Below are 23,776 nucleotides of genomic sequence, written 5' to 3' on the forward strand. Positions count from 1 at the left end.
TTTACATTTACTTCAAATAGGAATTCAAGCCTTTTCCTTTGGAGGTGTAACTATCCAACGCAGTATTTTTGTCCACAGCTATTGCAGACAGAGCCATAGATTTTCTAATTTTCTTGTTGTTACTTTTTTCCACTTGGCTGCTTTCCAGATTTCATTTACTTCCCCATCTCACATGACATTGTGTTACTCATATTACCAATTCACCTAGAGTTTAAAGGGAGGTGAATTCAATGTTCAGTTCACAAATCTGCACTACTTCTAGGGATAGTGCTTGCATCCTTTCCAAGGTAAATTCTGATTTATACTGAAATTGTGCCTCTCCCCCTTGATATTTCTGCTAGTTATTCTTCAGCTCGATTCACTTCATGGCTTGCATTTTCACCAAAGGTCCAATTTTTGAGATGAAATGGAAGGATGTTTCAAAAGAGTGTACGCTTCATTATTACAGGATATTTAATCTTTGTGTCATTTTCTCCATGAGGGGATTCTGATGCCATGACTGCCATTCTTTCCAACTTTTCTAGCAATAAATTCATTTCTGTGAAGTCAAGGTATATCTGTAGTACACTGACATGTACATATTTTCTCAATGTGTTCTGCTAGCAGAAGGGACAAATACCACAAAAAGGGATGCAAAAGTCACATTGATGAAGGATGAGGATTTTGCTCCAAACTAAAAAGAAAAAAAGTGCCGAGTGGCATCAAAGTCCTGCATTGATCTCAAAGGATTTTGTGAATCATGCAAGGAAACGAACTTCCAGCTGTCTTTATAGCGCTCCAAGAATGAGCTTCAGGAGGAGCTGGAGAGCAGGATCAGCTCAGAGCTGTGATTTGGAGCGCAGAACTATTCTGAAGACTATGCGAGTTAGTTCTTCCACTGAGCAAGGTTGAGATGTGGAAGTAGGGCTCCAAGTCTGCTACGGAAAAGGAATTAAGTAAATAAAATGGAGTTTATTACCTGGAAGTTGTCTTAAACTATTGCCAGCCACGTACACACACAAAGAACAAAATCATACGGTCAGTAAGGCAGCTAGTATGGCCGATTTCTTCTGTTACTGAAGAACAATCACTGCTTGTTGGGAGAATTAAGTTGAGCCAATGACCAAACCTTCAGAGAGAAGCAGTCACATGGGGGAAAACGTTAATTAGTAAAGAAAGCACACACTGATGACTTACGTTTTTAATAATCATCCCTTCAGTTTTTATCACTGAGTGTCATCCCCAGAACTGCTCAACTATTGTTGCACAATGTGAGGAGAATCCCTTAAATTCAAGTCGCTTGTAAAGCTGAACAGTTAATAGAGATTTCAGCATCCAGAAGCTGTTTCAGAGAAGGACGGAGTCTAGCACTTCCTTGCAGGATCCTGATTACCAAATCACCTTATGCTACCTTCTGCTTCCTCCTTCTATCTCTTCTCTTTCTCCTTTTTTTTGTTTTGTTTTTCCTTTACAGATATCCAGGGACTTTAAATGGGATATATGAAGTTGGTCATCCCACTATTCCATCAAACAATTTTGGGGTTTTGTTAGCACTTGAGAAGATGTCAAGCTTCCAGGTTCTTACCTCTGAATGTCCTCTACCTGGGTCACTCTCTCAGTGGCTTTAATTGTAAGGTTAGTATTTAAAAAAAAATCTTGATGAACAGAGATCCTTTGCACTAGTTGCTCTTCATTCATAGATAAATCCATGATCTTTTATCAAAGTGATGCCATATCATAATGGGGTATAAAACACATTCTTACATTCAAGAAGCAGAAACTGTAAGAATTATTTAGATTATACATCGTGATACTACACTGTTGCTTAGCAAGGGCATTGATTATGCTCAAGAGAAGTTTGAGGAACAGCTTTCTTTAGTCTCAAATTTGCGACAGTTCCCCTTTGAGTTGGCAGTACATTAATGGAAATGGAAACTTGCCTCATTCTAAATGTCAGAATAATAGAGCACCAAAAACAATTCAGTCATGTCTTTCAAACCACGCACATATGGTTCAGCACCAAATGTCACTATTCTTCCTCACTTCCTTTCCATTTGTCACCATCTCTGTTGATTATCATTGTTTGGGTTAAAACTTTGATGAAAGCTCAGTAGGAAGCTCACCTTTACAGTAATTATAATGCTTTTGTCAGATGTTTTATTGCTTGATGCATGCCTAACAGTATTTTCAGATGCAGTAGATTTCAAATACTTACATACTCCAGAAAAGTTGGATCAGATTCTTCCCTTTGAGAGTCTCTTTCTGTCACCATGCCTACTCCTGTAGGACAAGTTACACCAGCAATACCCCGTGAAGTGGAAGGAACTTTTTTTCCTGCATTTTCTCTTGTCAAATACAGAAAAATCTGTAAAATAGCTAGCCATTACTCAGCTATAAGATCAGCTTCTTGAAATCATAGAACTGCTCAGGTCAGAAACAACCTTGAAGAACATCAACTCCAATCACAACTTAGCCATACTCTAACAACCGACATCAAAATCATGTCCCCGAGCACCACATCCAAACAGTTTTTTAAGATATCCAAGGAGAAATGTTTTGCACCCCTATAAATGCTGAGATGTTTAACACCAAAATAGTTTTCCTTAACAATGTACATTCTTTTGTCTCCTGTCTCTTTAAGCAGTGACCTTTTGCAACTTAAAATGGTAACTCAGGTTATTGTTATGATATTGTCAAATGTTAGTTGCTTTCCATACTTACGGGAAGATAATTTTCATACCCTAAGAGCTTTCAGTCTTTAGCTAGGTGTAAAGCAACAGCTAAGACAGACAAAAGGTAGGGGAAAACAAAGAAGATGCACAAGCCAGAGTTATAAATACAGCATGTAAAAACTATCTTAAGAGACTGATAAATCCTTACAAAAAAGTCAAATATTCTAGTACTGCAGAACACCCCAAATATGCAGTATCTGACCACATGATTACATGTTTTGTTTTCCCTTTTTCTCCCCAAAGGATTTGGTCCTCATTCAATCAGCAGAATGCATCAATCTGATGATTTTTTCTGTGGCAAAGTGCTGGAACACAAAAATAATTGCCTCTGTACTCAAAGATATATTTTTTTTAATATGGGGTAAAGGAGATTTTCTTCTGTTTTTTTCCTGATAAACACATACACTGAATAAATTCAACTAGAAACATATTTGCATTTAGAGGTTTCTAAATGATTGAAGCTTCACCCATAGGTAAGGGAGAGAAAACAGTTGTATGATAGTAAATATCATTCTTACCTCTGAACACTAACTATTTCCCCCTTCCCCCATGCTTTAGAGCAAAATGAAGAATACCACTAGAAACCATTTTACTAATCCTTGCTTTTTCTTAGCTGTTTCTACCATTGTGTTGCTGTAAGATTCAGAAAAGACAGCTGATTTAAACAGGAATGAGCAAGTGCAGCAAACCTCCTTAGTATGAGCTGCAGCTCTGAGCTCAAAATTGGTCTTTCCTGGATATCAGACCCTTTGCTTTAAACCTCTATTAGGAGAGCTCATTTTCATTTTCCCTTTCATTTAGCTGTTCCCTTCTTTATCTGAGTCATGGCCTGAAAAAAGTGCATTGAAGAGCATACCAACAATTGTAGAAAAAGCCTCTTGAATTCTTTCCTTTTCCACTCTTACTGACATATATAAGGATCAGAGAATTTTATGCACATCCATACCATGCGCAAAACCTTTCAACAGATAAGGAGAATGATAAAGTATTGTCTGCTGTTGTTCCAACCATGGTATGACATTATGGAGGGAGTGGGATGACAGTGAAATTCTCATTCTTAAGTAGGGAGCAAGTGTTTGAGAATGGGTAGGATGGGTGAGGGTAGGTAGGACTGGGTCAGCCAGCTGCCATGCTGCAATGTGATATGCATGTGTTGATGTGGCCAGGAAATTTCCTTCTGTGGAAGAAAGGCAGAGGAAGCAGTTATGATTAATATTTGCACAGACATTTTGTGAAGACAACCAATCGGTATAAGGTCATTTGAGTGAGGTAATTTATAATTAAGTAATTATACAGCCTCATTGCATTTCCATCCTTCAGTATGAAGAATTTAGAGTAGCTGAGAAGTCAAGCCACTGTTCTCAAAAGAAAATGTGGAAAGCAGAACTATAGAAATATTCTTATCATATATTTCTGTTAATGTGGCCAATTGAACAGAGATTGTGTGTGATCTAATTATGTTAATCCATTATTATAAACAGCAATTTGTTCCACTTCAAAAGATGTGTGAAGAATTGGTTCCCAACAACAATTTTTAATGACTATTCCCTTTCGTAAGCTGAAGTACGTTACTTTGTTTCTTTGTTTCAAATATTAAAAGAATTAAAAATACAATAAAAAATGCAGTACTCCTCTTACAATTCAGTAGATAAGCATTCTTTCCCAGCCTAAGACTCCCTTTGTACAAAGAGGTCTTTTACATAATTTGAACATACATACTTCTTTAGCTATACAAGAGTCTCTGTTAGAAATAAAAATAAAGCTGAACTAGTACATACTAAGTTCCTTAAAATTCAGTGAGAGGTCTATTACATTCTGCTGAGAAGAACTGTCAGAAGCTACAGCACATGCATCACAAAGCTTTTAAACAAAACATCTTTCACTTCTCCAGGAAACAAATATCACCTATACTTAGAAAATTATTTAACAAAGCTGTTTTTTCGTGACCACTGCATCTAAGCACTTATTGCTGTGTAAATTAAAATAGCTAATCAATTAATACAGAAGTAATTTTATTACTAAATGGATAGAGGAGGTACAAAAAGACCTAATTAAAAGCATTGTCTGCTCTGCTTCACACTAATGATTCTCTAAGAACAAATGTTATTTTTGAATTAGCTTAATCAGAAAGGAATTAAAGAGAACAAAATTGTTTGTATGAAAATAGTGCTCTAAATGCACAGAGGCTAGACAGAAAAGAAACCAGAATCATTTCTATCTCTGATCAACTGGCTTGTCTAATCCATTTTACTGTGGATAGTTGGCCTGACATGACTTCAGATTAGTTTAATAGGGATTAAAGTGGCATGAAGTGTATAAATCTATGAATTTGCAAGTACAAACATGTTTAGGAATTCATTTATCTTTAAGGGCAGGAGGAAGGAATCAAGTTCAAAGTAAAATCCGGATACATTTGTAAACACAGATAATTTTGTGGGAAATTTGGAAAGCAACTGAAAACCATGCAATTTCAACAGTGAATCCTGATGAATTTAGTCAGTCTCTTTGCACAAAAAAGCAATTACTAAAGTCAAACAAGAAAGACCCCAAGATGCGATACGTGAAGAATTGATGTAGAAGTCCTTAGGTAAACCTACAAGTCCTGTTGATTACTGCCCAAATAAAGCAGACCTCTGGCATTCAGCTCCCTGAGCTGGCATGTCAAGCGCATAATGTCTTTAGAGCTAGAGCTGCCAAGAGAAAGGGACCAGAGACAGCCAAATTATGATATCACACCAATAAAACCTCATTGTAGTGACATACATAAAACACTCTGTAAATTGCTTTTTGTAACTTTTAATTTATTAAGAGCTTCTGAACTATGTTTTCATTCTGTGACACGTTTTCATTTACCTCTCATATCCTTCATTAATTTGTTTCCTGTTTGAGAAATAATACCACATTTTTGGCAGTTTGAAACTGCTGAAAAAATATATCATACCCTACATGAGGTAGCTTGCCAGAGAATCAGGAGTGTGTGATATTTTAAATTGCTAGGCTGAATTACAGTGAATTATTTGACTATTTGGTTTGCCTATTATCAAGGTTGAGTCATGAGTGCTGTCTGTCATGCTGCTGTTTGCTCATCCCTACACATATTCAAAACCTCCTCTGCAGCTGAAACATGGGGCCTTGGAGATTTTAGAGATTCTGAATTTATGTTCTGGAGGGTGGTGCATGGACTTTTTGCTGGGTGTCTGGCAGTGCTAAATAAAAGAGATCAGACAGTTTTCTCCAGCATTTCTGGGAATGGTGGCGATGTACTTCAAGCAAACATTATTGTCCTGCTCCCTTCCCAGTCACTATGTTTCTTTGCCATAAGTTTATAAAGGTGACTCAGTCATTCTGGGAATGGGACCAAAGGCATAAATGGACAGAGTAAAGCATTAAAATGACAATAATATAGCATCATGTATCATTGACCCCTCAGGTAACCACCCGTAAGTCAAGTTCAGAAGCATTTATGCTTCTTCAACAGCCTGCTTGGCACATTTTTCCAGCTATGCCTGCACAAATTTTGGTTCAGCCACAAGCTGCAAAGTTTCTTAAGTAAGCCTGAACTCCCCCCCAACATCCATTTTTACTCTCATCCCTTAAAACTTCGTTTGCATATACTTTGACTGACTTTGTGATCCACAAACTAAAAGGCAGTCCTGTATCAAAGCAGTAGGTCTGTAACTCTGAAGAGCAAAGCAGTGAAACCTTATTATAGGTGGAGTATGCAACTATTGAAAATATATAGCACATATGGAACCCTACAGTTATTGTACCCTTTCACACCTTTAACTAATACAATGTCTTAGTATCATCTGTGACCTAAATCATAAAGTTTCTTTGACTATTTTCAAGAAATTGAAACGGTAAAGAAATGCTTTTAAAAGTAAGGAAATAAGGTACAAAGCCATCTGCAGTTTGATTCTCTTTCCATTCTGCCAACACATAGAGCAACGGTCAAGAAGAGTTACTACACTTTTGAAGATGACCTTTCAAGGCCAGGAAATTCAGGTGATATTAATATTTCTGAGGTAAAACCCACAGGAGCAGAAGGGAGTGTTTGAATTGAGGGACACTAAACCTAAAGCAACTTTTGGAATGGATTGACGGGAAGGGCTTAAATGCGCTTGGGAAAGATTTCCCACAGTTCGTGTGGCAGACAGGGAGGAAAGATCTTACAAAAGCAACAGGGGCCAAAGGTTTTGTGATGAAAACTGGGGCAGAGAAGAAAAAGCTTATTTTTGTTTCCTTCTGAGATATGGCTCGATTTCGACATGAAAAAATATCTGTTTCCTGCTGCGTAGGAAGCTCATACCATAAGATCAAAGAATACTGCATGTGTAACCACTGGCTCATATAGATTTTAAAGGACAGGCATCCGGAATCAAGAAAGTCAGACCCTTGTGCAAGCAAGAAATGAACAAATGCTCAATACTAAGCAATACTTACCTAACAGGAAGAGCTGGAGCCTGGTTTCCAAGTGTTCAAGAGTAACCCCAGGGAATCCTGAGGGCTGTGCTTCCACCATGGCGGAATCTAACCTGGAACATGCCACACTTCCGCTGAAATCCAGTGATGACAGAGTCACTACAATTCCGTGGTTTTGTACTTCTGTTGACTAGAGGGTACATTAAAACATATTTTAGTCAATCCTTATCATCTTTCTTGTGCACAGGTGATGTTCACTTTTATACTAAAAGTAAAAAGTATCTTCTAATTTCTTTTTGGGATAAGCTGATGTTCATTGAAAGAATTGTAATATTAAGTACATCTCCAACAATACACCAGAAAAAGGCAGTGCTTGCATGCTGTTCACTGGAGGACCAAAGCAGTCACTGGAAATGAAACCAAAAGAGAATTTGTGATCTTCCTAACACTAGTTTCACCTTTAAATACAAACCAGCTTGCCGCACACTGAGAACTATTCCCCTAAAGCACACTGAATTTCATGCATATTAACTATGCTGTGCAGGTGCAGGGAGGCTATGATGTATAAGGGATATATTATTAGATATACATTCAATAATCAACCCTCTGGGGACCCAGTAAATTTCCTAGCAAATACTCGGACCTTTCTATGCACTGCTGTCCTGGTATTTGGAGCAGTTATTTTCCACAGTGCTGCATTAGACCACTGAGAGTTGAGACTGAAATTCGTGTGGATTTCTCACCCTCTGGTCCAGCTGCCTTCTCATCTGAGTCCCTATGGGCATTGCCAGGTGTTCTGGGAAAGGGTGTGAAGAAAAAAAAAAAGGTAACTCACTCCCCCTTTCCTCTTATTTTAGACTTCCAGTAATAAGGAGATTTACACACACCTCCTGAGAGACTTTTATTGCTAGTGGTTAGGTGTACTGCATGAATATATTTTCTCCTCTGAGTGCCTTTCATATATCAACAGATCTCTATGTGTATTTTACCACCTTTAAATCTGCATTTTGTAAATTTCTGCTGTCAGAGTAAGTAACAAAATGTGGTTATGTTGCTGTCTCGGAGGTTGTTCTCTTTCAGATATGGATACAAATTCTTTTTTGTGATTAACTCCATCAAGACCATTTAAACCTTGCTCCAATTGAGCAGACAGCATTTAGTGATAGGTGCTCCATACATGATTCTTGAAGGCTGAATCTGGGTCTCTCTCATGAAGTCTGGATTTATTATGCAGAACAGGACAGGCAGAAGTCAGAAACCTATTAGCATGCATAGGAAACAAGGGACTTTAAAAGGAAAAGCTCTGCTTTGAAAAGTCACAATGTAAAATGACACTTGCGTTCCCAGTTTTCCTACCTTACCTGCAGTCAAAGTAGCATCTGCTGCCATTGATGCTAAAAATAATTTTTATTGACCTTTAAACTTACTAACCCTTAAGACCTAGAGGCTGCGTCCTACTCCTCCCAGTTCACTATCATGAGGATAACTCCCTACACATATCACTCAAAAGGACAGCTGACCACATCTGTGCATACCAACCAATGGCAACTGGAATGTTCAGATTTTGCCGAGGGTGTACTCTGAAGAAAACAGCTGCTCAAAAACAAGTGAAAAAATAATCTAACACTGTGGCTCTTTGCTAAAGGTGATAATGGGCAGGAAGGAATGAGGTGCTGTATGATTTAAGTTTTAACCGGAGCTTGTCAGGCTCAGAATTGAAAACAAAGGTGTTGTCTCTTTTCTTCCTCTCCCCCTCCCCCCCCAAACTGAGCAGATTTATTATGAAATTTCCTCAAATTATTCTATATACATACTACATAGGTTGCTCCAGAAGTAATGCCTCCTATTTATTTCCATGGAAACTACACTGCTCACTTCTGCAGTTTGGTCTCCATCAGTGTAGAGCAAGCGTCAGTGAATGTGAATGAGCGTGATTTCTTTTTGCAGGGAGGAATTCAGTGACGCACCTTCACTCTATACACACTTTTCTGTCAGATGTCATTTTGCCAAACTGCCCCACTGCTACCAACTGTTGCACAGTAACATCATGTGATGAAATATTGGTGGGAAGGTTCAGCCTCTATCATACAACCAATATCAGCCCCCTGACACTGTGGGCCAACATAACAACATAGAAGGCTTCCATAGTTGCCCTGGCATACAGCCTCCTCTCCTATCCCCAGCGTAACTCTTTTCTACTTTCCAATATTTAAGTTATAAAGGTTTGCTCTGCTTCAGGGTAAGGTAGATACTGAGAAGTGTCACGGATGAGTCAATGCTTTAGGGAAAACAGAGCTTACAGATAAGACCTTCAGAAAAACAGAAAGAAAAGAATCACCCTTTTTCTCTTTTCAATTGTAACTTGTTAGAAAAAGCCATGAAAACTTGTTATCATGCAAGGACAAAGATATTTTATGACAGAAAATATTTGCCATACTGTTAATCTATCTACATTTGGCTATATGTACACAATCACAGAACAGTAAGCTAAGCCCAGCTAATCATTTTTATGTGGGGATTTTGTAACAGCTTAGAACAAGAAAACTTACAACTCCCCACACTTCCAATATAGAGAGCATGATTAACTTATTGCAACTTCATATGCCTTCTTGATGTAATTGAAGACAGCTGGTGGTTGCCCTAAATGGTATCAAAGGACCATAGAAAGGCTCTGTGCTTTGCTATGAGAACCTCTACCACTGTCAAAGCACCGTCATCCTGACTCATGAGTCATTCTTTCTTCCATCCTCCTGGGGAGGAGAGGTCTCACTGTGAATATTTGCCCTAGAATTCAAAGGCTGAACAAAAATTGATATAGTCTTCAGAACTGGGTGAGATTTGAAACTGAGATGCTTTGCTGCCCTTTTCCCTCAGATGAGGGGGTGGGTTTGTACTTGCAACCATCTTGCAAAGACTCAGGCTCCCAGATGGCTAATACTGCTGCTTGTTGTGGCACTGACTACAACCTTAGCTCAAACAGGCTTCATTGACGTGTCAGCAACTGAATTGTTACGGAGCATTAGCTTTCTCTTGACTGTTTTTTTTTGTTTTTTTTTTTTTTCTTTTCTTGGTTTAGGGTTTCTGTTGTTGTTGCTGTTCCCCTCTCCATTTTCACTCTCCTGTTATGCTTTCTGCACTTCGATGATTGTGAGTGGCGCTCTCCATAATAACATAACATGATGAAGTAGTAGCCTAATGTTCATACTCTACGCATCTATCTTCTATACCTCACAAATATACGCAATTATCTACTTTTCTGTTTGTTACAACATTCTAAAATAAAGTTACAAAGATCAAAAAGAATGTGAAAGAAGCCATGGTACACCATGTACAGAGCTCCTAAGCAGACAGGACTACTTTATCTTCTTAGTGCACATTATTTCTTAAACATGAACTGTGAAAAATAACAGACTCCGTCAATGATCCTTAGAAATCTTGTTTCCTACACACTACCAACATAAAAGAAACCCATCTGATCCTGCTCTGGCTGAACATGACTACTGTATTTGTTATGTAGAAGAATAGAAAAAACCAAAGAGAAAAAAACCAAAAGACCAAAAGTTTAACTATAAACATAGTACATTAAAGATGCATCTGTGACTTTTATGAGCAAATCAGCCATTTATGTCTCCAGGAGACAAGCCACAAGAAAGTATGGCTAATTCGTATGTCAGCTTTTTCTTCATCACTCGCTAAGTAGGTTTTTTTTCTTAATAAATAAATATGATTTCTTGTAGAAATGAACGTGCAGGATATTTGAATAGCACAAAATACAATAATTGAGACAACATAATTTGAAAGAATATAAGGACAATCTGTTTTAACTATCATATTGGTGTGTAATGCTGTAACATGATAAGAAGTACAGCAATAATAGTAGGGCAGTGAAGTCCTAGGCTGCAGCAAATAAGGACTAGCCCAAATACAACAACCATAAAAACATAAACAAAGGAAGAAAATTTGCTTACTTTTGGAAGATCACAGGTAGGGAAGGATCTCCAACAAAACATCCCTGCCTCCACTGCCAACCTTAAATGAGATCTGGAATGATGGCTCCACCCCTTCTACTCACTCAGGTACATTGCGTGCACCTGAGCTCCCCTAGGTTGGCCCTGCCTTCCCACCAGGTGCTCCATCACTGGTTCAAGCTGTAACTTAGCATTTACCCTATATGCTGTCTTATAGTCTGCCTTTTACAGACAGTTAAAATAGTTGGTGTTACCAGCATTTCAGTCTGAAGAGATGAGGGCTATCGTTTGTAACATGAACCAGAAACCTTGCAGAATTAAATAAATGTTTTCTTTTTCTTTAACTAGAAAACTAGTGATCATAGTAAGAACCTCAAATATTCAGTCCATTTGTGGAAAACTAGAGAAGGATATTGCTTACAGATACTAAAGTGTTCTGTTGGAAAATTCTTTCTCCTTTCTTATTTCTTCTTCAAATCTTGAAACCAATGCTTTCATTCCTGGATATAATTGAACTGAATATAACTGCTACGATGATGTTATTGATGTTCAGCCCAGTCAGGTTTGATTATCTAAATTCTTCTTTGGTTAAGGTAGACAGAGTAAACTGTCTTTGCAGCCAACAGGGGGAAGATAGTGTTTTTTTGGTTACATGCATCTCATCTACTAAGGGTGGCTGCTTTGAGATGAGATGAATAGTGCTCTAGACTCTCATCTGTATTGCCTATATGCCATTCAATTGAAAGGGGAGACTAGCTCTTCTATAGCTATGTAGATGAGTCTCTCTTATTTTTATTCTAAGTAGCATAATTAGTTGACGCTTGTTGGATCCTTTCAACCTGAAAATGCTGTGTATGGGCTTGTTCTACTCCTCCCCTGTGAGGATGCATGCAAAATATGTATGGATTTAACAATTATTTGTTTTGAGGGAACAATTAAGAAAAAATGCATGGGATGTCCAATGCACTGGAAGAAGCTGAGTTAAAGAAGTTTTAGAATATTTTGTATATGCAATCTCCATATATGCATCGTCAACAGCTTATTACAGTTTTTCCATACAGTGAGATCTAGGCTTACTGCCAGAGTACTCTTCGGGTATGTTTAATAAGCAGCACCTGGAAGTACTTCCAAGATCACAGATTGAGTTGTGTAGCCCAATGCCACCATCATTTTGGGGGTCAGATTTGTATACATACACTTCTCCCTTCCTCAGTTCTTCATTTCTTGGGGGAAGGAAACCAGCCACGTAGAGCAGATGGAAGTCATGACAGTTTGGCTAGGGATGTATTGAGATTTAGGCTATTTGGAATGGTGCACTTATCAAACGATTCAAACATATGTTATGTGCCAACTGGTATTTAAAGAGTACACCTCAGTGTGACAGACCAAGTTTTGTTTCTTACTTACCTTTCTCATATTGTTAAGACCAAATAATAGGGGTCAAATACAACCTGCATCCCTTTTTTGTGGATGATGAGTAACAGGGATATTTCTTCAGTAAACTGTTTCCTCACTAAGCCATTTAGGCATCCCTTCCATTGCTGCCTGTAGAGCAAACATGAAGCTATTATTAGGTCACACGGAATGATAAATACATTTTAAACAGTCACATTTTTTCTGTGCTTTCCAGAGGGTGCATTTCACAGGCTGTGCTGCTTTCCAACCTGTGATTGAAAAAATGGTGGGAAATGCACCCTTGCTCTCCCCTAATCGAGGTGCGGTAGTGAGAGACACTAGATGCAGCAGCAGGAGAAAGAACTCCTCTGGAATCAGGCTGGTCAAGACTGAAGTCACTGAGAGCCTTTCAATTTGCTTTAAATGGAACTCTCATAGTCTTTGAGGTAATAGAATACATTATGTCTCCCTTAATCTCCCACATGTGACACAACTGCAATTGGAGGGAACTGTGTGCAATTGTTTTCAGCTGGCAAGGATTATACCATACTTAGGGGGAATATTACAGAAGATTTCAGGGGAAACAAAGTGCTCCAGTTTGACTCTTGTTGTAATGTGGTGGAATCTATACTCAGTTTGCAATTCAGATGTAGAATTCAACATCCACAGCTTATTTCCTTGGTGTGTCTTTGTTTCCTTTCTTTCCTTGCAGTTTTTCTGAGTTAACTGCAGTTCTGGGGCTGGTGCCTAAAGCTCTCTATAAAGGCTCTGTTGTCTATTGAGGCCTGAAAGATTGTCACTTTAAAAACTTACTTTCTACGATGGTCAGTCTAAGATGATGCCAAGATGATGCCAAGTGTGCAAAAGTGCATGTTGACTTCATAGGCTGTAGATAATATACGGTGAACATTATGTGCTGAAACAGTGTTCCCAACTGTTCTCAGAGCAAGGCTCGTTGCACAAAATTCAGAAGGAATCATATTGCTTTTACGTTATATGATATCTCACTGTAAAATGCTATGCACAAAATCCCTGTCTACCACTATTATTAAGCCAAGGGTTACTAAAAATAATTGTATGCATCCCATTCATGGCATAGTATGTAAGTAACATACTACATTAAATGTGTTTCTTAGATGCACCTATGTTATTCTTACTTAGAGGTAGCCACTATTCAATCTTAATCCATCATTATGCAACATTTACTTCTGCATTATTTATACATGGTATATTAACCCTCTGCCTCTTGCTTTCTTTCCTTATTTAATCCTGTGTTTTTTTTGTTTGTTTGTTTGTTTTGTTTTTCTCTTGATGGCCATTCCTAGAACTGAAAATCTGGAATTTAAAAGAGATCAGATGCCTAGTGGAATTTGGTTTTTATTTAATGCTGCAGTCTGGTCTACCAACAGACAAGGAAGTCCAGAGGTCTTGCTCAAGATACTATTAGATAGATCAGTGGTATGGAAGTAATTTAGCTGTATTCAGTACCCACGTGCTCCTGTCTTGCTTAAGTTCTCTGGGATGATTTGTAACCCATAGAACCAGGCACAAGATGCATGGACGGTTCTGGCTCCCACAAACAGTGGCAAAGATCAGTATGATAAAGCAGAAGATTGTAGGTGGATGTTGGACCTAGCACAGCCTTTTGCATACTGTGTCTTTCACACTTGCAGTTTTATTAAAAACATTAGAACAAGCATTGCCTGTCAGCTGAAAACCCTGATGAGCTGCATTTGCAGGAACTAAGAATCTACATTAGCACATCTGAAGAATTTTTGTTTTGAAGTCTGTGGGCAATTAATGCATGGTGGCACCTGTACCTTCTACCCAAAGCTGAACAAAGAAATTGCAAGTCGTCTGCATAGATAGTAGTGAGCTAGCCAGACCCAGAACAAATTTAGGCAGTGCTATCTGGTGCACAATCAAGAACAGCCCCATACTGGCTGGTCAACGCTCTTACTGAAGCTCATGTATCTAGGATAACTGTCTCTATTATTTTTCTACCCATATCTCTCATCACTTAGTAGGGATATTGGCCATTAAATGTATATACCCAACTGGAAGTGGGCTGTGACATGAAATACCATTTTCTTAACTGAAATCTCTGATCACTACAATTTTTTTTTCTGGATCACAGCAGAATTACCATGTCATTGCAATGGATTTAAAGATAATGGCAAGATATGAGTGAGCCAAGTTTAACTATTAACAAGACTTTTTGCTTCTTCCTTTTTAAGGATCTGACAACTGTGCAAGAGCTTTCCATCCTTGGAACTTACCGTATTGGAGATTCTACTCATTCTCATCATAGTGAGCCATCAAGTGCATCACTGGGCAGCATGCAGAGGTGCAGGTCACTTCAGAAGAAGATGGGTAATAGGTGGGATTACCCTTGTTTTGAAGTAGGCCATTTGGCTAGATGGAGAGGAAAATGACAGATGATTTAATACTAGATGCCTATCATTTCCCAGGGATATTAAATCTCTTATATGTTGTGTCTTGCAAATTCTGTCATGTGTAGTGTCTGATTTACTCTTTCCTTAGAAACAGTGTAGAGGAGAAGCTACATGACAGTTTACTGTTTCTAAGCTGGATAAAATATAGATGTATAAACCGAAGCATTTTTAAAAGTTTCTATAGCAGGTCACAACCTACATGAGATACACCCAGACTGCTGTTTTTTGGCCTCCTGCACTTCCTAGGAAATTACTGCTTTTACTATACGTTTTTCCCCACTGTCTATACCATCTATATCTTTTAATTTCCTGCCTTGTTTTTCTTCAGTGAAGTGCAGTCACTGGACAACTCCATGACACGCCAGGCATCAGATAAAACTGCTGCTGGGATGAGGGGCATGTGGCCAGAAACGTGGCAGCTGGGAGTGGCATGAGTCCAGGGAGTATTACGAGGGGAGATTGCTGTAATCAGTGGGGAAACCAGCGGCTGATACCAGACATGGGCATTGCTGTCTGCTTTAGGTGGAACTGCAGCTGCTTTTTTACTGAACAGAATTTTAATAATCTTCAGTGATATTTTATTTCTAATGAGAATCTTGTAGAGCATATTTTATTCAGACTCCATCCTCTCCTTTTCTTAGTTAGTTGGGCTACTCTTTTTTTTAGGTACATGAGACAATATAGAAACAGCTTTGTGGCTCATTTGCATTTGATAGCTGTTTCCAGAATACACTTTTAGCCCACCTTCATCTAACTCTAACTGCATTCACAGAGAAGTTTCCAGTACAACTGATGCTCCGTTGTGAACATCTATGTCTATGTAAATGAAGCAATTAGACAACTATGCTTTGCTGAATCCTCATCACACTGTTATGCTCATAGAGATGCTTTCTCTTTGTGATTTATATCTATACTTGTTCCTCACGCAAATGCTATTTTCTATTAATATATACAAATATTCAAATGACAAAGTGAAGCACAAATATAAACCTTGCAATACAATGCTGGTGTTGTAATTTATTTTTTTTTTAAGCCACAGGAAAGAGTGTGGATGAAGGTATGCTGTAATTATAAAACAGATAACAGCCACATAATGTGTTAATGTTTCCCTCTTATTAAATGCTGACTTTAATTAAATGAACTCTTTACCTAATAGAAGCAAAATCGATTTTGTGATTTGGATACTGTCAATAAAATCATGACTAGTGAGATCAGGTGTTAATGATTCAGAACAAATGTACAATTATAAGTTCAAGGCCGTTAGTTGTCACCAAAGAGCAAGGTTTACCAAGATATTAATCCACAAATTACCCATTTTTCTGACAATCACATTACTATGATTGTTGTTATAATTATTATTACCACTACTAAGACACACTACTTAATGAGGAAATCATTATCATCAGGTTGTTCAACTCATTGCTAATAATACCTAAAATTGGTTCAGAGCTAACAAACTAAAGTGGTAGTTTATGATCACATAAATCCAAACATACGGGAGAATGTTTCTCCTTTCTGAACTACATACTGATACTCTGGTTTTCCTCTTTATCTGTCAGTCAAAATGAAATGTATATGAGAACAAAACAGCACAGGGTCACCAGCCAAGAGCTTGGCACTTCCTGAGATGTGGCTATTATTTTTGGGACATAGTTTGAAATAAATTGAAGAGGCTTCCTTTCCAATAAGATCTAAGGACTGAAAAACATGCACAACAGCTGACAGCTGAAGGTTGGCCTTCAAAGTTTCTTCCAGAAGATTTTCTTCCATATGTTATTAATCTATTATAATCTATTAGTAAATGGCATTACGTATATAAGCTAAAAAAAGAATCAGAAATTTGTATTGCACATTACTTCAGTATAGATATGACACAGCCTGCTGAAGGAAATTAATCAATTTCTTGCCCTTCCATTTTAATTTCGAAACTTAGATCTGTCAGGGTTTTATATGTCTGGAACTCTGGCTGTCCCTTTTCAGAACTGCTCCTGTCTCAGCTTCTGACTGGGTAAACTCAAACACAGCACTGCCAAACATAGAACTGTGGTTACCACTCATCCTGTCAGACTTCATTAGTCTTGTTGTACAATTGTCTGGGAAAATATCTACCTATCTGTTTTGATTTACTACTGAAAGACGAATGGTTTCATTTTAAGTCTATAATTATTTTATGACCTCTGTTCAGAAAAGATGCCAGCCTTTTCTTTCTTTTTTTCCTTTTTCTGTTAAGAACTCCTCTCTGACTTCAATGCGTATATTAGCATGGCCTTCTTAAATATTAGACATAGTTGACATAGATCAGCCTGTTATATTAAGAAGAACTTAACACACACATTTTTATATTATTTAGTTTGCTTGCAGTAGAGCATACAACACAGAGAATATCCAAAAGGGATGTCTTTCAGTGGCAGAGTTCTTGTTTTGATTTCTAGCCAAGCAGTTACATGTCCTTCTCAACAGTGAACACCTGCACGAAGAAGATGAGTAGGTGGGTATGAACAAAAACTCTGAAAAATGCCTTTGAATGTTCCTTGGTTTTGTTAATAAGTAGCAATTTAGATTTGTTTCATTTGGAATCTGAAGATCCTTCGGAATGCTCCAAGTAATTTAAATAAGTAAATAAATAAGAAAAGAAAGTAGAAAAGGATTTGTCTATGAAGTTCTGTAGCTCAATCCAGCATGACATCTTCCAACATAATTCATGACGTGGAAATCTTTGAGGTTTAATTCTATTGAGTAGCTGGAGTTCTGTTGGATAATTTGGTCTTCAACATCCTCCTCATATTCTCTTCCAAGCTCTGTTTCACACTAGATATTTTTCACTGTATGTCCTACTCTAACGGCAGTAATTAAAAGGCTTCTTAGAGCATTTCAACTGCACCCATTATACCCTCACATTTATATGCTTTGGTTGACCTTCAAAAGGTATCAATCACAGCAGAAACTATAAACAATCCACAATATGAAAAACAGCATTTTTATGCTGATTGATTCCAGACAGTGCAACAGCTCCTGCTGTGAATGAGAAGCAACGAATTCACTGACAAACACTGATTTCAGTGGAGGAAGCTCTGTTAATCCAGGAAACACAGGACTAGGAAAGGCAGTGGGAATTCTGTGATTTTTTCTGCCTTCCAGGTCCTCCTCCAGTGCCTGACAATTACATATCTGTCGTTGTTGCTGTGTTGTCTGAAGGCCTTGACAAAGTTGGCATCTGCTGTTGCTGCTTCCTGAGCAGCTTGTGCAGAGATCCCTAGGCTAGTCACTGACACCTGCTGTGCTTATTCCCCAGTCTTCCTTGAAAGATCTGGAGAGCGAAAGGGCAGTCCCTAGTGTTCCCAGCTTCACACAATTGTTCCAGAAATTTCTTGCAACAGAGGGTATTGATGATATTGAGGGAAGAGATTAGAATAAGATTGAGATGCAGCAAATCTGTCCCACTACACATTGATCATATTTATGGAGCAGAACGAATCTTTCAACTCTTTCAAGGGCAAGAAAGATTTGCCTAGGGGGAGCCACTTTGTTGACAAAGCAGCTGGAAAGTAATTTCAGTGCAAGGAGACACCTTGTGCAGCTGCCTGTTTCTGCAGGTGTAAGGGCAGGCTTTGTTGCTTTGAAAAATGTGATGAAGTAGCTGATCAAATGCTGTGATATTAATAATTCAGCTATGTTTTTAACATAATCTGCATGAACTGATTTTGCATCTGTCTGTGTTTGTATTATAGAAATATTTCATCAACCGAATTAAGTGAAAGAAGCTTTTGCTGGAGTACTAAATTTTAGGTAAAAAGATCATTTTTAAATTTAAGGACAGTGATTTTTTCGCTTTATTCTAAGTTTTTAAGTCATTGCAATAAACCGAATGGACCATTTCGGGAAGGAAAACAACCTGTTCAGATGATATGAATGCTACCCTCCCCATATGGACCCTCCCAACGTGATTCTCTGCATTTTTTTTATTCTAAAGCACTTCATATGAAAATATAAATGTATATATAAAGATTGTTCTAAACCTAATGGTGTTTTAAATAGTAGGTATTTTCAAAAAATAATATTTAGAAAACTGACAAGAAAAATTCAGAAAACTCATCAAAGATACTTGTTTTAAATTAATGGCTACATTTTTCGAATTATCAGCAGCAGGGTTTGGAGCTAGCCAGATTTCTCTTCAGTGTGGTGTTTATAGTGGTTTTTGCTTATATGTTGTTAGCTTTTTTCACATCCCTTAATTGTGAATTTCATTTAATTACTGTGTTCGCAAGGGAAGCTGAACACTGTCTTGTGTTCTAGAGAACATTTCTTTCACCAGTGGTTCTAGTCCAGTTCTTGGATCCATCTCCAATTATTATAGCTGTAACTTATTTTACAGGTACAAATAAACAGCTTGTAATCCACTGGTATGCTTATTGATTCATAACTTGATTTTTAGATAAATCTGCTGGAATTCAAATTAGGATTGAATTATGCACTTCTATGACTGGGTTTAGAGTGATTATTGCCACATCTGGTTACCATATTTTTGAAAAAGAAAAGGCGTCTCTCATGTTCAAAAAACAATATTAAGTCTTTACATCTGTGGCTGAACTCAGGACATACTCGCCAGCTAGCTTGATTGGGAATTATATTTTTAGAAATACCATATATCTTTACAGAAGTAGATGGATGGGCTCCGTGTCTTAAATTGAAACTCAAGTACTAAATCATGCCTCAAAGTGTAGCTGTTAATATGTGTCAATTGAAACTTCTTCACTGCTTGTCATCCTTCTCCAGATCCTTTCTCCTGCACAGCTGAGGTTGTGTTTAAATTTATGCTGGCTTACAGTTTAAAAGAACAAGTTGAAGATGGGAAAACACTCAACCTAATGGTCTTCTAGTGATAAGATAGGAGATATAGCCTGAATTAGCACAATTCCCTCTCTGTTGCTCTACTCCTTAGTTGTTTTGACTTACTCTGGTTCACCTCATCTGAGGGACATTGCTGCGGTACAGTAATAGCAGTTGCCTCTTGCAGTGGAAATGGCCTTCAGATAATGCCTTTCATGTTGCAAAAACATGGGGTCAGCTTTTAAAGGCATTTATGCATGCCAAGATTTGGATAGGCAGAAATGTGATTTTAAAAATTCATAGGAACCTCATTTAGATATTTAGAAGCATTTGAAAATTCCATTTATGGTCTGCCTGCCCACAAACACCTTAAAAGTCAGGTCCTTAGGGCAAGATAGACTACTGTTTGCAAACAATTGGTTTCCCAAATGTTTTTTTTTTTTCCTCCCAATTATAAGTCATCCAGAAATATAGCCTTATTTTACAACAGCAAAAACGTAACAGAATTATTTAAAATAGGTTGGCAAGAGATTTTGCAGACATTTTTTGAGCTATGAATTCCATTTGTCAGCTGTTTGTAGTAAATACTTAGTAGACTCTTTCATACAGGATTGGTCTTCCTAAATCACAGTGTCTGCATTATTTTCCTGGAATGGATGATGTAACTTTATTAATGACTTCTGTTGTTTTCCATAATGAAATCTCATCATATAATACATTTTGTTTGCTTTGTTTGAAAGGATTTCAGTAAGTGGAGCTTAAATTAGCTGTTTGAGATCAGTTGTACAGACAACTCCTCAATTGTTCAAATGCTTGTGTAACTTCATCTGCAAAGGGATAGGGACAAAATGATTCAAACCTTTTCCTCTTCTTCTGGCAAATGCTTTACATTGTACAGTTTATGGCTACCTTTATTAGTTCTGTGCAAATATTAACTAATCAGTTTCCAGAGACTGCTGTGAAACAGGTAAGCCTAGTGTTGTCATACAGTTTTACAGTGGGAAACACCTAGGTAAAGACACGTCTTACACTGGGTGAAGTACAGGGCCAGATTGAGTCTGTAGTGGCAAGTGCCACTCCTGCCCAGGATGGTCTGCCCTGCTGTTGTGTGGTGTGTGAAGTGCCACGGGTAGGTATCTGATAATGTGCAAGCATGGACACATCAAAATGTTCTGCTGAGAGTCCCTAAATTTTCTTCTCAGTGTGCTAACTTCCCACATTTTTGGAAGCTGGTCAGAAGACAGTAATTCTCATCCTTGAAAGCTAAAGAAATTTTATTATTTTAAAAATAGGGTTTTAACAGATCAGAAAGCGTAACCTCTTTTCACATTGCACGTAGAGAGAATAAATCATCGGATGCCTTAATTTATAAGTACCCATTATATTCCAGCTTCATTGCCAGTATCTATTTACACATTTCTCACAAAGAAATTAAAATAGAAGAACATATTGTTCCCCAGACTTGTTGATTGACTTACTGATTTATGGGCTTGGTTTCTGAGACTCAACCAAAGATTTTCCCATTGCACCACACTAAGAGTCATGAAAATAGTGGAACAGAAATACCACACAACAAAGCCATGCATGCCTTCTGCTCAAGCAAATTCAGGCTGACCTTGAAATGTTTAGATCTTCAAACTCTAAAATCTCCAGCTAGCCACAGAAGAAATAGTTGCTCTACACCAACCAAAACATAGAGGAAAATTGGTATTACAAAGAATCATTCATTTATTTTTCTTTCCTTCAACACTAGCAATTAAATTAAATTAAACCCAGCAGAGAATTGATAAAACCTACAATGACATTGAATGTTTTGAATTTGAATTTCCTGGTAAAGCAATCTTCAGGTCCTACTCTATGTTTACTCCAGTGTATCTAAAAGCAGGGTAGATAGCATTCACAATCTATTCTGTTCCCTTTGCACACAGCACAAACACCATTCCTGGCCTATGTTTTTCTTCATGTGTTTTTTTTTGGTTTGGTTTGGTTTGGTTTAGTGTTGGTTTTTTTTTGGTTTTTTTTTTTGGACATTTTTTAGGTACTTCTCAGTGTGTGCTTTGACTACATAGGTTTTCCTGCAGGTAATGCTTGTTTATTTTTAGCACAGCTAATGGTGTGCTAACTTACAACATAACAGTCTTGCCTTTTGAATACAGGGAGTGACTCACATTCATTAAAATGAATCTTGATACATTTGGCTACTCACATAAAACAGAGGTGCATAATGTGGGGGAATTAGAGGACACAGAATTCATTAATCCATGAGGTGGCAGTGATGCCAAGCAGAGACAGGAATAAATTTTTCATATGTGTCTTGGTGACAAAGTGATTGTTTTGGGGAAAATGAAAAGAAGGTTGGAATTCATCAACATTTAAGCCTAGGAGGGTGTTGTTCCACAGATTGAAAAGAAAAATGGATCACGGAAATCAAACTGATAGAGAATTTTTAGAACATTCATATGATGCCATTGTATTTTTCTTTTCACTCTGAATTTTGGTGGTCCTTCAGACTGTTTTGACTTAGTAATATCTTTCCTTTGGAATTATTTAGCCTAATAAATTTTGTACTGGTGCACAGACTGAAAACAAAATCCATTATGTGATTAGCAGAAAAAGGTGACATCAGCTTTGTGCTACGTGGTGATTGTGATTGTGTGTGGGCTGTATGTAAGTCAGCCCCTTCTGTTTAACATAATGGTGTGGCCAATACAAATAGTTGCTGATGTGGATTCTTAGGGAAAGAAGAGAAAGGGACAGAGAGAGCAATAACTCTACGTAACTTTTATCTAAGAAAAACATAGCTCTCAGTCCAGCATTTCTTTTAGGACCAGCCACCCACTGACTTCAAGAGGAATTTGGAGTGAGTAAGCGAGATGAATGCAGTTCAGCATTTTGAAACCAGGATACTTTCCATAATGCCAGTCCTTCAGTGCTGTGCTAATGTGGGAGAGGGTCATCCTCCCCATACTCTGGTGGCTATATGACATCTATTGAAACAGAACATTTGCCTCAATTAACTTTCATGCCAAACACATGGTATTTTATAAAGAAAAATCGCCTGTGTAGCCCCACCGCATCCTCCAGCATCTATGACAATATGTTCAGTGTTGATGTATTTTAATACTGACAAAATAATACATAATCACTAATAATTTGCATCTAAGTAGCACATTTTATGCAGTGTCTGGTAGGCATATTACTGATTTGAATGACTGGGTTTCCCAAGTCTTTTTTGAGTCAAGTAAATGAAAGCTGTCATTTTCAAAGTTGGAGGGTTAAAGTGAGACAACGGAACCTGTGCTGAAGTCTCAAAATACAACAGTCTCACATTCAAAAGCTCTCAGTCCTTGCAGTTTTGAATACCTCCAGTATTATGCAAGTCATTCAGCAAGTCAATGATGCAGAAGGAAAAGCTGTGAGGGAAAAAGTCCTCGTGCCCAGATCCAAGTCACTCACATATCCATCAGGCAATTGCCATGTGTCAAAATAATTATATTTCAAGAGCAAGACAGCTTTACAGATCCCACTTATTTCCATTTGGGCTTTCCTGCTGCCATTTCAAAACTGCTATGGGTATCACAGCCATCAAGTCCTAAAGCATTTGAGTAGCTTGTGGAAGATTTTTTCCAGCTTGAGATTTAGGGACATAGTAACGATATTAGGGATTTCCATTTGATCTCTGTATCCCAATACATCCATAGATATAGCCTTAATGGGATGTCCAGGGGAAAAAATGACATCCATTGTGGATGAAAATCACCTCTTCTCTTTATTTTTGTGCATCACAAAGAAAAGCAAAAATCACAAAGGGAAGAACAAGCTGAGTCTGAACTATGTTGATGCCCAGCTTGGAGATGTGGAAGCTGATTTTGCTGTGGATAACGCTGAACCCAACTCTTGTGGCTTTCCTTTTCCTGTCAAAAATGTACCACTTGAGCTTACATTTTATTTAATTTCTAAAGGCTTTGCCAAGATGCTCCTTGCCTAACAAATTCAT

General features: G+C 37.8%; 2 long non-coding RNA genes across 2 annotated transcripts in view; one reads left to right on the forward strand and one right to left on the reverse strand.

Moving 5' to 3' along the window:
• Positions 1-5,527, reverse strand: part of LOC116216538 — a 16,294-nt gene extending 10,767 nt beyond the window's left edge. The window contains exons 1-2 of the long non-coding RNA XR_004159479.1: positions 2,195-5,527; positions 959-1,108 (exon numbers count right to left, since the gene is read on the reverse strand). This is a non-coding gene — a long non-coding RNA (uncharacterized LOC116216538). The remainder of the gene's footprint in view (positions 1-958; positions 1,109-2,194) is intronic.
• Positions 1-17,487, forward strand: part of LOC104910543 — a 43,801-nt gene extending 26,314 nt beyond the window's left edge. Inside the window, exons 4-6 of the long non-coding RNA XR_793176.3 lie at positions 1,454-1,614; positions 14,734-14,876; positions 15,281-17,487. This is a non-coding gene — a long non-coding RNA (uncharacterized LOC104910543). The remainder of the gene's footprint in view (positions 1-1,453; positions 1,615-14,733; positions 14,877-15,280) is intronic.
• Positions 17,488-23,776: the final 6,289 nt, after the last annotated feature.

This window comes from Meleagris gallopavo, chromosome 4 (assembly GCF_000146605.3).
Source record: "Meleagris gallopavo isolate NT-WF06-2002-E0010 breed Aviagen turkey brand Nicholas breeding stock chromosome 4, Turkey_5.1, whole genome shotgun sequence".
NCBI lineage: Eukaryota > Metazoa > Chordata > Aves > Galliformes > Phasianidae > Meleagris > Meleagris gallopavo.